Source organism: Dasypus novemcinctus, chromosome 8 (assembly GCF_030445035.2).
Source record: "Dasypus novemcinctus isolate mDasNov1 chromosome 8, mDasNov1.1.hap2, whole genome shotgun sequence".
In the NCBI taxonomy this organism is placed as follows: domain Eukaryota; kingdom Metazoa; phylum Chordata; class Mammalia; order Cingulata; family Dasypodidae; genus Dasypus; species Dasypus novemcinctus.
Genome location: NC_080680.1, coordinates 8,190,021 through 8,203,597, shown reverse-complemented (window position 1 = coordinate 8,203,597; position 13,577 = coordinate 8,190,021).

Here is a 13,577-nt window from a genome sequence, read left to right as displayed (position 1 = left end):
GTTAGGATTTTTATGTCAATGTTCATGAGGGATATCGAGGTCTATAATTTTCTTTTCTTGTAATGCCTTTGTTTAGCTTGGTATCAATGTTATATTAACCTCATAAAATGAGTTGGAAAGTCTTCCTCCTCCTCCATTTTCTGGAGGCAATAATTGTTAAAGCTTAGATGGATTTCAGACTTTGAAGCAATATGGACTCCTTTGCCAGGTCTTTGTTTTACCAACGCTGCCTACCGCATTACTGCAGTGGAAAGAGGTAAAAGGAGCGGTGCCAGGGTGTTACATTCTTTGCGAATCCTAGAAAAGAGGGCCCTAAAGGTTTGAAAAGCAAATTGGGGTGCGAATTCCCTCATGAAGCCCTCAGATATTCAAGGTGTAAATATCCTAAGATCTTATTTCTTGGCATGGCATTCACTAATGGGGGCACCCTTTGGGCGCAAAGGGCAATAACCCCAAACTATTCACTTTGGTATGTAGATAAAACATTCTTTTTTTTTAAAGATTTATTTATTGATTTATTTATTTCTCCCCATGCCCACTGCCCCAGTTGTCTGTTCTCTGTGTCTATTTGTTGCATGTTCTTCTTTTGTCCGCTTCTGTTGTTGTTAGTGGCACGGGAATCTTTTGTCTTTTGTTGTTGTTGTTGCCTCATCTTGCTGTGTCAGCTCTCTGTGTGTGCGGCGCCATTCCTGGGTAGGCTGCACTTTCTTTCACGCTGGGCGGCTCTCCTTACAGGGTGCACTCCTTGTGCGTGGGGCTCCCCTACAGGGGGACACCCCTGCGTGGCAGGGCACTCCTTGCACGCAGCAGCACTGCACATGGGCCAGCTGCACATGGGACAAGGAGGCCCGGGGTTTGAACCTCAGGCCTTCCATGTGGTAGACGGACGCCCTATCCATTGGGCCAAGTCCGCTTCCCTCTTTTTTTTTTTTTTAAGATTTATTTTATTTATTCCCATCCCCCATTCCCCCATTGTCTGCTTTCTGTGTCCATTCACTATGTGTTCTTCTATGTCTGCTTGTCTTCTCATTAGGTGGCTCCAGGAACTGATCCTGGGACCTTCCTGAGTGGGAGAGAGGCGATTACTCTCTTGCACCACCTCAGCTCCCTGTTCTGCCCCGTCTTCTTATTTCCTCTCCTCTGTGTCTCTTGTTGTGTCATCTTGCTGCGCCAGCTCTCCGCGTTGGCCAGCACTCCTGCATGGGGCAGCTTTCCTGCGATGGGTGGCATTGCCATGCAGGGTGACACTCCTCTGTGGGGCAGCACTCCCCCGTGGGCCAGCTTGCCCTCATCAGGAGCCCTGGCATCGAACCCTGGACCTCCTATATGGCAGACGGGAGCCCAATTGGTTGAGTCACATCCACTTCCCAAAACATTCTTAACATACAAGGATTCTATGACATCATGCCAGCCTTCTTACACCAGCCTCAAACCCTTCCTTCAAATAGAAGAAGGCATTGAATTGACCAAAAGAATGATCCCTACCTCTATTTTTTTCCATGAGAGGGTGCAGAACAAAGAAAGCATTGATGCTGAGCCAGCATGGACTCACTCTCCACCTTAAAATAGGTTTACTGAAAGCCTAAAACGCCACGTACAGGAGGAAGCACAGCCGCAATGACTCATCTATTCGGAGCTCTAAAGGAATGGATTATCCCATTTTTTTCCCAGATAGGAGTTGAAAACTTTGCTAGTGAAACAGCTAGTTTTATTTTTAAAATGTAAGCAGTAGAATGGAAAATTTCCCCATTTTAGTACACACGTCCTCACTTTCTTATATAGCCTTCCAACCAGAATTTAACCTTCACTTAATGACTCTGTTGATGTGGTAGTTCATTCCGTTGGTAACCTCTGGTAGACCGTATCTTCTGGTTTTCACACCCGTGTGTGGTGTCCTCCCCTGGCAACTTTCCCTTTTGAGCTCTGAGGCAAGCCAGCAGCTATATACAAATAAATAAGGTGACATATTGTGAGCAGCAGCGTTGAACTGTACTGTGCTTGAACCATCCTTAGAAAGAGGGCAGGAGGCCCACATGACAGTGTGAGCAAGCTCTTAGGACTTGCTTTTGAGGCCTTTCTCTTCCAATTCCATGAGGCAGTCATCTCACGTTTCTTGCTGATGTAGGAATGCTCTCATTACAAAGCAGAGGTGCTGGTAATCGGGTATGGATGAGGAGAACTGATGAGAACAAGAAGAAGCAGGGTCATGGAAGTTACTTCTGAAAACCAGAGAGATTGAACTTCGGTGTTAATTGGTACAAAGGATTAGAGTAAGGAGGCATTTTTAAAAATTCAATTCGGATGTAAGTACTCCCAGCAAACTGCAAAAAAGTATGAAGCAGTTATTAAATATCTACACCCTGATTATTTAGCATGATAATCTGGAAGAGAAAAGGACAGTTACGATACTTATTTCAGGTAAGATATAGGGAGGAGCAGTAAACAAAATGCTTAGGAATGAGTTCTATTGAATTTCTCAGTAAATGTATGCTTAGCTAGAGGGTTCTCGACCTTCATAATTCTTTTTCTTTCCTTGGGATATTTTTTATTAGAACAAACTTACTGTTTTTCAATCTAAATAAATATACTTTGATGAAAAGTGCTGACAAAATCCTGTGGGGATAGCATTCTCCCAGGGTGTCTAGAGGCCTCTCTTAGAATTCTCTGGAAATTTCAGCCCTCAATTATGATGCAAATATCTATTGAAATTGTCATGCTCTAAGCCAAATATTTCATCATCGTTAGGATTTAAGAGTTTGTTTTTAAAGCAAATTTTTAGAAGTTCCCCTACTTCTTCACCGATATACGAAATTCTATAAATTTTTTTATTTATGAAAATATAAATCAATAAAATATTTGGGTCAAGTAGCCATATGTGTGCTCCATTCAGGTCTGGATAATTTGGTAACTGTAGCCATGGCTTGAATTAATCTCTTGAAAGCTTTTGACTTTTTTCCAACAGTTTCCATATTTGGCATCTACACAATGAGAAAACATTTGTGCTTGGAAGTCTTTCAGTCTTAGTTTTTACTCAAGTAGATGATGAAAATGTAAGCCCCATTAATTCATTAATAAACAACCATGCAGTGCTCATTGTGTGCAAGGCACTGCCTGAGGAGCCTACGGCCCTTTTAGTAACTTGACTTCTATGTCTTTAATGATGTACTTATTAGCGTCTACTTTTTATTCCTGCCTATGACATTACAGTCTACTTCCCATGAAAAAAAGAATACAGTTCATACACACATATAACCACATTACATGGGTTAAGATGTCAATTGCAGGTGTACAATAATCAGCTGGATTTTCCCCAATTTTAAAAAACATCTCAAACTCACAGAAAAGTTGAAATAATAGTACAACGAACTCCCATATAGTCTTCTTCCAAAATCACCATTGGCCGCATTTGCTTTCTCTCTCTCCCCGCTGCCCACACTTTCTTCTGAAAATTTTGAAAATAAGCAGCAATTATCTCCTTTACTTCAGCACGCCCCTCCCAGGAACAAGAGCACTCTCCTACGGAACCACAATATCGTTATCAAACAAATTCAATAATATGACAAAATAAAAAATTTCCCCAATTATCACCAAAATGTCCTTCATCGCTATTTTTTTAAAAAATTCAGGATACAATGAAGGGTCATTTGGTACATTTGGCTACCACACCTCTTTAACCTCTTCAATCTAGAACAGTCTGATTACTCTCTTTTTCATGAAATGGATATTTTTTAAGAGTTTAAGTTAGATCAATTGTTTGCAGAATGTCCCATGGTCTGAATTTGTCTTGAATAATTGTTGTTCTTGCTTAGATTACGGCCAGGCAGTTTTGGCAAGAAATCTACTTGGTAATGTAATATGTTTCCTATTGCTAAACAATTTGTTCCATGATTGGGTATATGCTGACTTCTACCTCTTCTTCAGGGCTATGCCCATTTTAAAAGTTCCTTTTCCTCTTTATAATTAAGAAATAATCTGTGGTGTGGAGTGACACTTTGAGATTGTGTGCCCTAACATCTCTTCACTGGATGATTTTAAGATTCATTGCTAATTCTGGTCTAAATCAGTCATTACTTCGGTGGTAGCAAAATTTGATTTTTGAATTCCTTCATTCCTTCTACATTTATTAACAAGTATTATTTTGTAAAGAAGTGAGCTTCACACAGGAACAGAGAAACAACAGACAAATTTTATTTCATTAAAATTAAAAAGTTCTATGCATAGAAGGAAATTATCAAGCAAGTGAAGAGATAACTTACAGAATGGGAGAAAATGGTTTCAAGCCATATATTGGATAAGGGTTTAATATCCAGACTGTATAAAAAAACTTTTACAGTGCAACAACAAAAAGACAAAAAAAACAATTTAAAAATGGGTCAAGGGAAAGCGGCTGTGGCTCAATCAGTTGAGCTCCCGTCTACCATATGGGAGGCCCTGGGTTCGCATCCTGGGGCCTCCTTGTGAAGGCAGGCTCGCCTGCACGCTGCTGAGCAATGTCAGCCTGCAAGTGCCGCAGAGAGTCAACTCAGCAAGGTGATGCAACAACAACAAAAAAACGGAGACAAGTAAAAATACAGAAGAGCGTGTTGCAAATGGACACAGAGAGCAGACAGCAAGCAAGCCCCGGGGCAGGGAGGGGTGGGGGATAAAAATAGAGTGAAAAAAGCATGAATTTTTAAAAAATGGGTCAAGGACTTGAATTAACATTTTTCCAAAGAAGATATATAAATGGCCAATAAATACATGAAAAGATGCTCAACAGCATTAGTCATTAGAAAAACGAAAATTAAAGCCACAGTGAGATGCTACTTCATACTTACAAGGATGCCTATTATTTTTAAAATGGCAAAGAAGGCAACAGACTTGGCCCAGTGGTTAGGGCATCCATCTACCACATGGGAGGTCCGCAGTTCAAATCCCGGGCCTCCTTGACCCGTGTGGAGCTGGCCCATGCACAGTGCTGATGCGTGCAAGGAGTGCCCTGCCACGCAGGGGTGTCCCCCGCGCAGGGTAGCCCCACGCACAAGGAGTGCGTCCCGTAAGGAGAGCCGCCCACTGCGAAAGAAAGTGCAGCCTGCCCAGGAATGGTGCTGCACACAGGGAGAGCTGACACAACAAGATGACGCAACAAAAAGAAACACAGATTCCCATGCTGCTGACAACAACAGAAGCAGACAAAGAAGACAACACAGCAAATAGACACAGAGAACAGACAACCGGGGCAGGGGGGAGGGGGCAGGGGAGAGAAATAAATAATTAAATCTTTTTAAAAAAATAAATAAAATGGCAAGTAAGTGTTTGGAGAGGATGTAGAGAAATTGTTGGTAAGCATGTAAAATGGTGCAGCCTCTGTGGAAAACAATATGGTGGTTCCTCAAAAGATTAAATATAGAATTACCATTTGATCCAGTAATCTCACTTTTAGGTACACACCCAAGAAGAGAGAAAACAGGATCACAAACAGATAACGTGTATACCATTGTTTATAGCAGCTTTATTCACAATAGCCAAAAACTGGAAACAACCCAACTGTCCATCAACAAATGAATGGATAAACAAACTGTTTACATACACACAATGTTATATTATTGGGTCACAATAAAATGAAGTTATGAGACATACTGCAACACTGAGCAAGTTTGAAGACATTATGCTTAATGATATAAACAAGACATATAAGGACCAAAATTGTGCTGGATCAATAGTAAGAGATGATTAGCAATAGCAAATTTGCAGAGATAGAAAGCAGATTAATGGTTAGGGGATTGGGATTGGGGAAGGATGGTTGAAGAGGGAAGGGGAAAAGGAAATGTTTATTAAAAACAACAACAAAGAGCTTCCTTTCTTCCACTTTTAAAGTATTATTAAGAACCTGAAATTTATGTTTTAGTCAATATATTCATAACCCAATACATCCTTTTCAAATGCCCAAATTGTCCCAACTATGGCCAGTGGGAGTCCTTTTAAGTGGTCACTTGTGTCTGTTTACATGTCCCCATCAGTTTTTTGAGCAGTGTTCCCAATTCACTTTGTATTTGCTTCCTAAGTTGAGATAATTAAATTGCTTCCGCTTTTAGCTATTACAAATCATGGCACAACAAATAAACTTGTACATACACTGACTTGTATTTGTGGTGGTTATCTCAAGGGAAAATTCCTAGAAGTAAGATTGCTGGGTTAAAGGATAAATGCTTAGGTAATTTTGCTGGAAATTGCCAAAGCCTGTTTCAGAGAAGTTGTAATATTTTGCATTCCTACTAGCAATGCGTAGCAGTGCCAGCCTGATTTTTTAATACATGCTCCAATATGATTTTCTCCCTCAAAGTAGTAAATATATTTGTAACTCCATTGTTGCCACTGATTTTATACTTTTCATCACAAACTTAAATTGTTTCCATTCTTAGCAAAGCTTTATCATATGGGATTATATTTGAAGATTTTAAATCTTAACTTTTATTTTACTTATTATGAAAATAAACATGCTCAGTTATTTTATTTTTTTAGGAAACATTGAAAGAGCAATGTAAGTGTACCACAAAAAGCATTTCCAAACCAAATGAAATAGTTTAGGTTAATTATTGCCGTTCTAGAGATTGGCTGCAAAAATGGTATAAATTTTATGTAGTTCATGCGTTAGCATTAAAGCCCATTCCCAAAAAGAAATTCTAAAACTGTTGTGAGCAATCTCAGCATCATTAAACAAGTATTTGGCCTCCCATAGTAATAATTTAAAGAACAATGTGCTTTCAAATACATATATATGGACATTATATTGGGCTTCAAATTTCGGGGAGTTCTGGATCACAGAGTGTTTCAACAATGGCAATGGAGGGATACTGGTATGGGATACCAATGACAGGTGATATATGGCTGACAGGGAGCTGTACAGAACATATGTCCAGGGTGCATGGTAATGTATGGATATACTCATAGTGGCAACAATTAAAAACCACAGTAGGGGGGATACTGGGTTCCTGGCCAGTGGTGCTCTGTTGTGGTCCCTAGGGGAGCAGCGACAGTCTCCCACGTACAGTGGCGGGGACCAGGAGGGAGTGAGGGTTCAACAGTGAGCCCCTGAAGCTAATGACTATACTTGTGAGCTGATAAACCTAAAATAAGAACAAGGCCTAGAGCAACATTGTGCCTGGGAATTCCCTCCTGTCAGCCTTCATGTTACTCAAATGTGGCCAGTCTCGAAGCCAAACTCAGCATGTAAATGCAATGCCTTCCCCCCAGCGTGGGACATGACATCCGGGGATGAGCCTCCCTGGCAACGAGGGACCACTATCAACTACCAACTGATGATGCAACTGGAAAATGACCTTATACGGAAGCTTCAATGCAGATTGGCAGAATATCCATGTCTACATAAAATACCATGACTTTAAAATGCTGTTTGACCTAAAGTAAGGGGGAAATGGAAAGGAGAAATGAGTTTATATGGCTACGAGTTTCTAAAAAAGAGTCTGGAGGCTGGCAGAAGGATTGCCCTCATGCACAACTGAGCAGAGTCAGAGAGACAGATAAAGCAGATACAACCCCCATATATTGGTTCCTGTGAGGGCTAAAGAGACCCATGGGAGTTATGGTCATGGCCAATGGGGTCAACTACCAGGGCAGATGGCCCCTCTTTGGAACTGGTGTTTATGTGTGATGAATCTGGACTCAGATGGGATCTCCCTTCATAAGACTTTCATGCTAATGTGCTGGAGGTGCAGTTAATGTTGGGGTTTAAGATATATTTAGGGGATTTGAATCTCTGGACTGACAATGTGATAGCCAGGTCCTGAGCCTCAACAGACTCCAGCACCTACAATCTGATCTATTGGGCTCACCACACTCAGCTAAGATGGAGTTGAAGAAGGACAACCACCACACCATGGAGCCTAGAGTGATTACAACTGAAAATGGGAGGATTGCATCCAGCATCCATGTGGAATCTGAGCCTCCTCTTGACATAGAGGTGCAATGGACACAACCAATCCAATGTCCACATAGAAGAGGTGGCATTGGATTGGGAAAAGTGGACATGGTGGCTGATGGGTATGGGGAAAGGCAGGAAGAGATGAGAGGTGGAGGCGTCTTTGGGACATGGAGCTGCCCTGGATGGTGCTTCAGAGGTAATCACCGGACATTGTAAATCCTCACAGGGCCCACTGGATGGAATGGAGGAGAGTATGGGCCATGATGTGGACCATTGACTATGAGGTGCAGAGGTGCCCAAAGATGTACTTACCAAATCCAATGGATGTGTCATGATGATGGGAACGAGTGTTGTTGGGGGGGAGAGAGGGGGGGTGGGGGTTGGGGCTGAATGGGACCTCACATATATATTTTTAATGTAATATTATTACAAAGTCAATTTTAAAAAAAATACATATATATGATTGTATAATGTTTTTCTTCTGGGAAATAATATTTCAGCATAACTTCTGGTTTTTGTTTGCTCATGATAGATGTAATTACGAAGTCTAGGATAAGATAAAATAAGGTCAGCTATTTTATTTAAAAGACTCAATTTCAGCTGCATGCTAACTAAAAATATGCTCCCTGGCTACAATTTTCATCATTCAGTTATATCCAAAATAGAAAAGAAACAAACTTCAGGCTAAATAAGTGTTTATGTTGTGGGGATGGTGATGTTGAATGTTTACCTTGCTGTTCAGAGTTGGTAAGATTGCATCATACCTTGGTTAACAAATACTTTTTGTATATTTCAAATTAGCGATGATTTAGTAAATTATGCAATTAAATAAACTTGGAAGTAAACACTAAGTTTAGTTTAAACCAAGTCAGAAGTCATCTCTTTGAATGTGTATAAAAGTATTAGTTGAGAAGCTGATTCAGTTTACTAATGGACTTCGCAGTGAAACTTCTACCACTGGCAACTAGGAAAATCTGTGATTACCGCAGGTGGTTTGAATATTTGTGATCACTTTTACAGTTTGTATTTGTTAGGCCAGTACTTCAAGCGTGGCTCAATTCTTCCTGGATATTCTGCCAGCAATTCAAATCGTGGCCAGGGAGTGGACAAAGACAGCCTATCTAGAGCTACATCAACTAATTGAAAAACCCCAGATAATACTGATCTGAATTTATTTCAATCTATATAAATAAACTGAAAGTAGAAGCACAATATATAATCTGACTTCTTATAATGAATATATATATATATACATAAAGCTTTATGTTCTTAGCACAAAGATTTTTGTTGAATGATGACTGGGTACTATACACTGAGTTCGACTCTTTTCTTTAAAATCTTAGCTAGATGGTTTCACATAGAATCTATTTAATGGATTCTAATCTAGAGGGAAGGAGATCATCATTCCCTGGTGCAGATCAGAGCAGTAAGGCTCAAGAGATTAAATAACAGGCTGAAGATCACCAGAGAAGATCAATTAGCATCGATATTTATATCTAGCATCTCCAAATACAAGGTCATTTCCAAGGTTAGAGCAGACCTTACCCCTCCCCCCAAATCTCAAACATGCTTTATTTACCTTTGATTTTCCTTACTTTGTTGAATGCAGCAGAGACTGCTTCTCTCATCTCTCCACGATGGCTGCGTCCCTCTTGCTATCGCGCCTCGATGGGTGCTGCCCCAGCAGCTGAGCCTTCCCCTGGCCAAGGTTGCCTTCTGCAGAGAGCCTGGAACACCTGTCTACCAACTCCCCTGGCTGGAGTGTAGGGTGTAAAGCGATTCTGACCGACGCGAAGGGAAGACTGATGGAGACAGAAGGGAAAGGTGTGTCCCTCTGACAAACGGAAGTGGGCGTGTGAGGACGTTTCACTCGCTACCCTGAAGAGAGACAAGCCTGAGGTTGAAAGTCCCTCCCATCCCCACCCCACAGAGGAGGGCCACGGGAAAGGTGGGTGAACAGGGCCTTGATGACATCTCACGTTGCCCCACCGACTCGCACCTGCCCATTCTGCACAGCTGGAGGAGAAGGCGGTTAGGATCCCTGTTTTTAGGCTGTTGTGACTCAAAGTGTGGTCCATGGACCAGCAGCATCCACGCTGCTGGGAGCCTGTGGGAAATGTGGAGTCTCGGCCCACCCAACCCTACTGTCAGCATCTGCGTTCCGAGATGCCCTGGAGATGGTGGGCATGCTCAAGGGTGAGGAGCGCTGGTCCCAACAACTTCAGAGCACTCCGTTACTTGCACCCCAAAACACCCAGTGGTGCAGACGCTGCAGTTGAACAGCCCCACGTGTACTGCTTTGTCCTGACCCAGCTTGGTGCAGTGCCTTGGTAGGACTGTGCCTTTTAAATTCGCAGAGGACGGCTTCAGTCGAACCGCACAACTCTCTCTGAGCCCTGGTCCTTGATGATTCATTGCCCGTAGAACTGAGGGTCAGAAGGCAGGGAGATTTTCCTGGCTTTGAAGAAAAACCTTGTGTAGCCTCTTATCAAGTGTGAGGTTTTCCCTGCAGCTTCTCTGTCGCTAGGACTGAAAATGAGAATTATGACTACAAAATGAGAATTATGACTACAAAGAATTTTCTTCTTTGAAAAAAAACTCTGTATCAGGTTTTCCATTCTCCCAGATTCCTCTTTTACCTTCAGACACCTAAATTTTAATAGAATGTCAAAAACAAAAATAGCTGCCTTAAAGTTATCATGATATTAGAGTGTAGAAATAGTAACAGCAATATTTAGATACTGCTTGTTTACACTTCTTTATTTATTTATATTTGAGAAGTTGTGGGTTTAAGAACAATCGGGCATAAAACACAGGATTCCCATATACCGCCCCCCCACTGAACCATTGCAGTTGTGTGGAACATTTGTTACAATTGATGATAGCAGATTTTAATAATTGTACTATTAATTTAAGTCCATGGTTTAACTTAGGATTCACCATTTGCGTAGTGTAGTTCCATGGATTTAAAAAAATCATATACAATCTAACATTTTTCCTTTTAACATATTCAGATACATATTTCATTGCTGTTAATTACATTCACAACATGGTGCTACCATCACCACTACTTATTACCAAAACATACCCATCATTCGAAATAGGAACTCCGTACATTTTCCACCTTAACTTCCCATTCCCTATTACTACCCCATCCCCTGGTACCCTATATTCTAGATTCTGGCTCTATGAGTTTGCTTATTCTAATTGTTTCAAATATATGAGATCATACAATAGCTGTCTTTTTGTATCTGCCTTATTTTACTCAACATGATGTCTTCAAGATTCCTCCAATTTTTCTCATGTATCAGGACTTCATTCTTTTTTATAGCTGACTAATATTTCATTGTATACACACACCACATTTTATTTATCTATTCATTGGTTGATGGACACTTGGGTTGCTTCCATCTTTTGGCAACTGAATAATGCCACTATGAACATCAATATGCAAATATCTGTTTGAACCCTTGCTTTCAATTCTTTTAGGTATATACTAGAAGTGGGATTGATGGGTCACATGGTAATTCTATATACAGCTTTCTGAGGAACCACCAAAATATCTTCCATGGTGGCTGCACCATTTTACATTGCCACCATCAGTGAATGAGTGTTCCTATTTCTCTGCATCCTCTCCAACACTTGTTATTTTCCATTTTTTAATAGTAGCCATTCTAATGAGTGTGAAATGGTAATGCAAGGTGGTTTCGATTTGCATTTCCCTAATGGTTAATCATATCGAGCATCTTTTCATGTGTTTTCTGGCCATTTGTATATCTTCTTTGGAGAGACCTCCAAGTCTTTTGCTAATTTTTAAATAGGGTTGTTTGTCTTTTTGTTGTTAAATTGAAGGATTTCTTTATATATAGTGAGTATTAGTCCCTTATTGGATACATAGTTTCCAAATATTTTCTACTATTGTGTAGATTATCTTTTTATTTACATGATAAAGTCTTTTGAGGAACAAAAGTTTTTTATTTTAATGAGGTCCCATTTATCTATTTTTTTCTTCTGTTGCTTGTACTTTGGGTGTAAAGTCTAAAAGAACATTGACTAATAGAAGGTACCAAAGATGCTTCCCTACATTTTCTTCTAGAAGTTTGATAGTTCTAGCTCTTATATTTAGGTCTTTGATCCATTTTAAGTTGATTTTGCATAGAGTGTAAGGTAGGGGTCCTCCTCTTTTTATTGAAGGGACTATTGAGTCACCTGAGTCAAAATCTTGCAAAAAATCAGTCAACAATAAATGTGAGAGTTGATTTCTGAGGTCTCAATTCTATTCCATTGGTCTATATGGTTATCTTTGTGACAACACCATGCTGTTTTGATTATTGTGACTTTGTAATAAGTTTTAAGATGAGAAAATGTGAGTCCTCTAGCTTCATTCTTCTTTTTCAAGATGACTTTAGCCGTTCAGGATCCTTTACCCTTCCGTATAAATTTGACGATTGGCTTTTCCATTTCTGCAAAGAAGGTTTTTGAAATTTTGATTGGGATTGCAGCATATCTATAAATTGCTTTGAATAATATTGACACCTTAATAATATTTAGTCTTCCCATCCATGAACACAAAATATCCTTTATTTAGGTCTTCTTTGATTTCTTTTAGCAGTGTGTAGTGGTCTGAGACTGTATATACCCCAGAAAATTATATTCTTGAAACCAGTCCATTCCTGTGGGTGTGAACCTATGGTAGATGGGGCCATTTGATTAGAGGACTTCAGTGAGATGTGACCCAGGGTAGGTCTTGATCCTCTTACTGGAGTCTTCGATAAGTGGGATAATATGGAGAGAGAAGTCCACACAGACAGAGATAAACCTCCAGTAGCTGAAATCAATGGAACCCGAAAAAGAGAAAGCCAGAGGAGCTGAGCAGAAGGCACAGAGGCAGAGAGAGAGGTGGGGGAAGCCGGAAGCTGAAAGCAACGAGGCCTGGAGGAGGGGAGAGAGGTGAGCAGACGCCGCCATGTGCCTTGCCATATGAGAGGGCTCCAGGAATGCCAGCCTCCTGGTAAAGCTGCGATTTGGACATTTGTCTCTGCCTCAGAACTGTAAGTTTTTAAACAAATAAATCCCCATTGCAAAAGCCAACCCATTTCTGATATATTGCCTTGGCTCTTTTTTGTGAACTAAAGCACAACGTTTTGTAGTTTTCTGTGTACAAGTCCTTAACATCCTTGGTTAGATTTATTCCTGGATATTTGAGTCTCTTAATTTCTATGGTTGAAACTTTTTTCTTGATTTCTTCTTTTGATTGTTCATTGCTTGTGTATAGAAACACTACTTATTTTTTGGGTGTTGACCTTGTACCTTGCCACTGCTGAATTCATTTATTAGCTCTAAGAGCTCTGTTGTGGATTCTTCAAGATTTTCTGTATATAGGACCACATCATCTGCAAATAAGGAAAGTTTTACTACTTTTTCTTGCCTAATTTCTCCGGCAAGAACTTCCAGTACAATGTTGAATAACAGTGGTGACAGTGGGCATCCTTATTTTGTTCCTGATCTTAGAAGAAAAGCTTTCAGTCTTTCACCATTAAGTAGGATGTGAGCTGTGGGGTTTTCAACCTTTATCATGTTGAGGAAGTTTCCTTCTATTCCTGGTCTTCTAAGTGTTTTTGTTTTTATCAAGAAAGGGTGCTGCATTGTGTCAAAT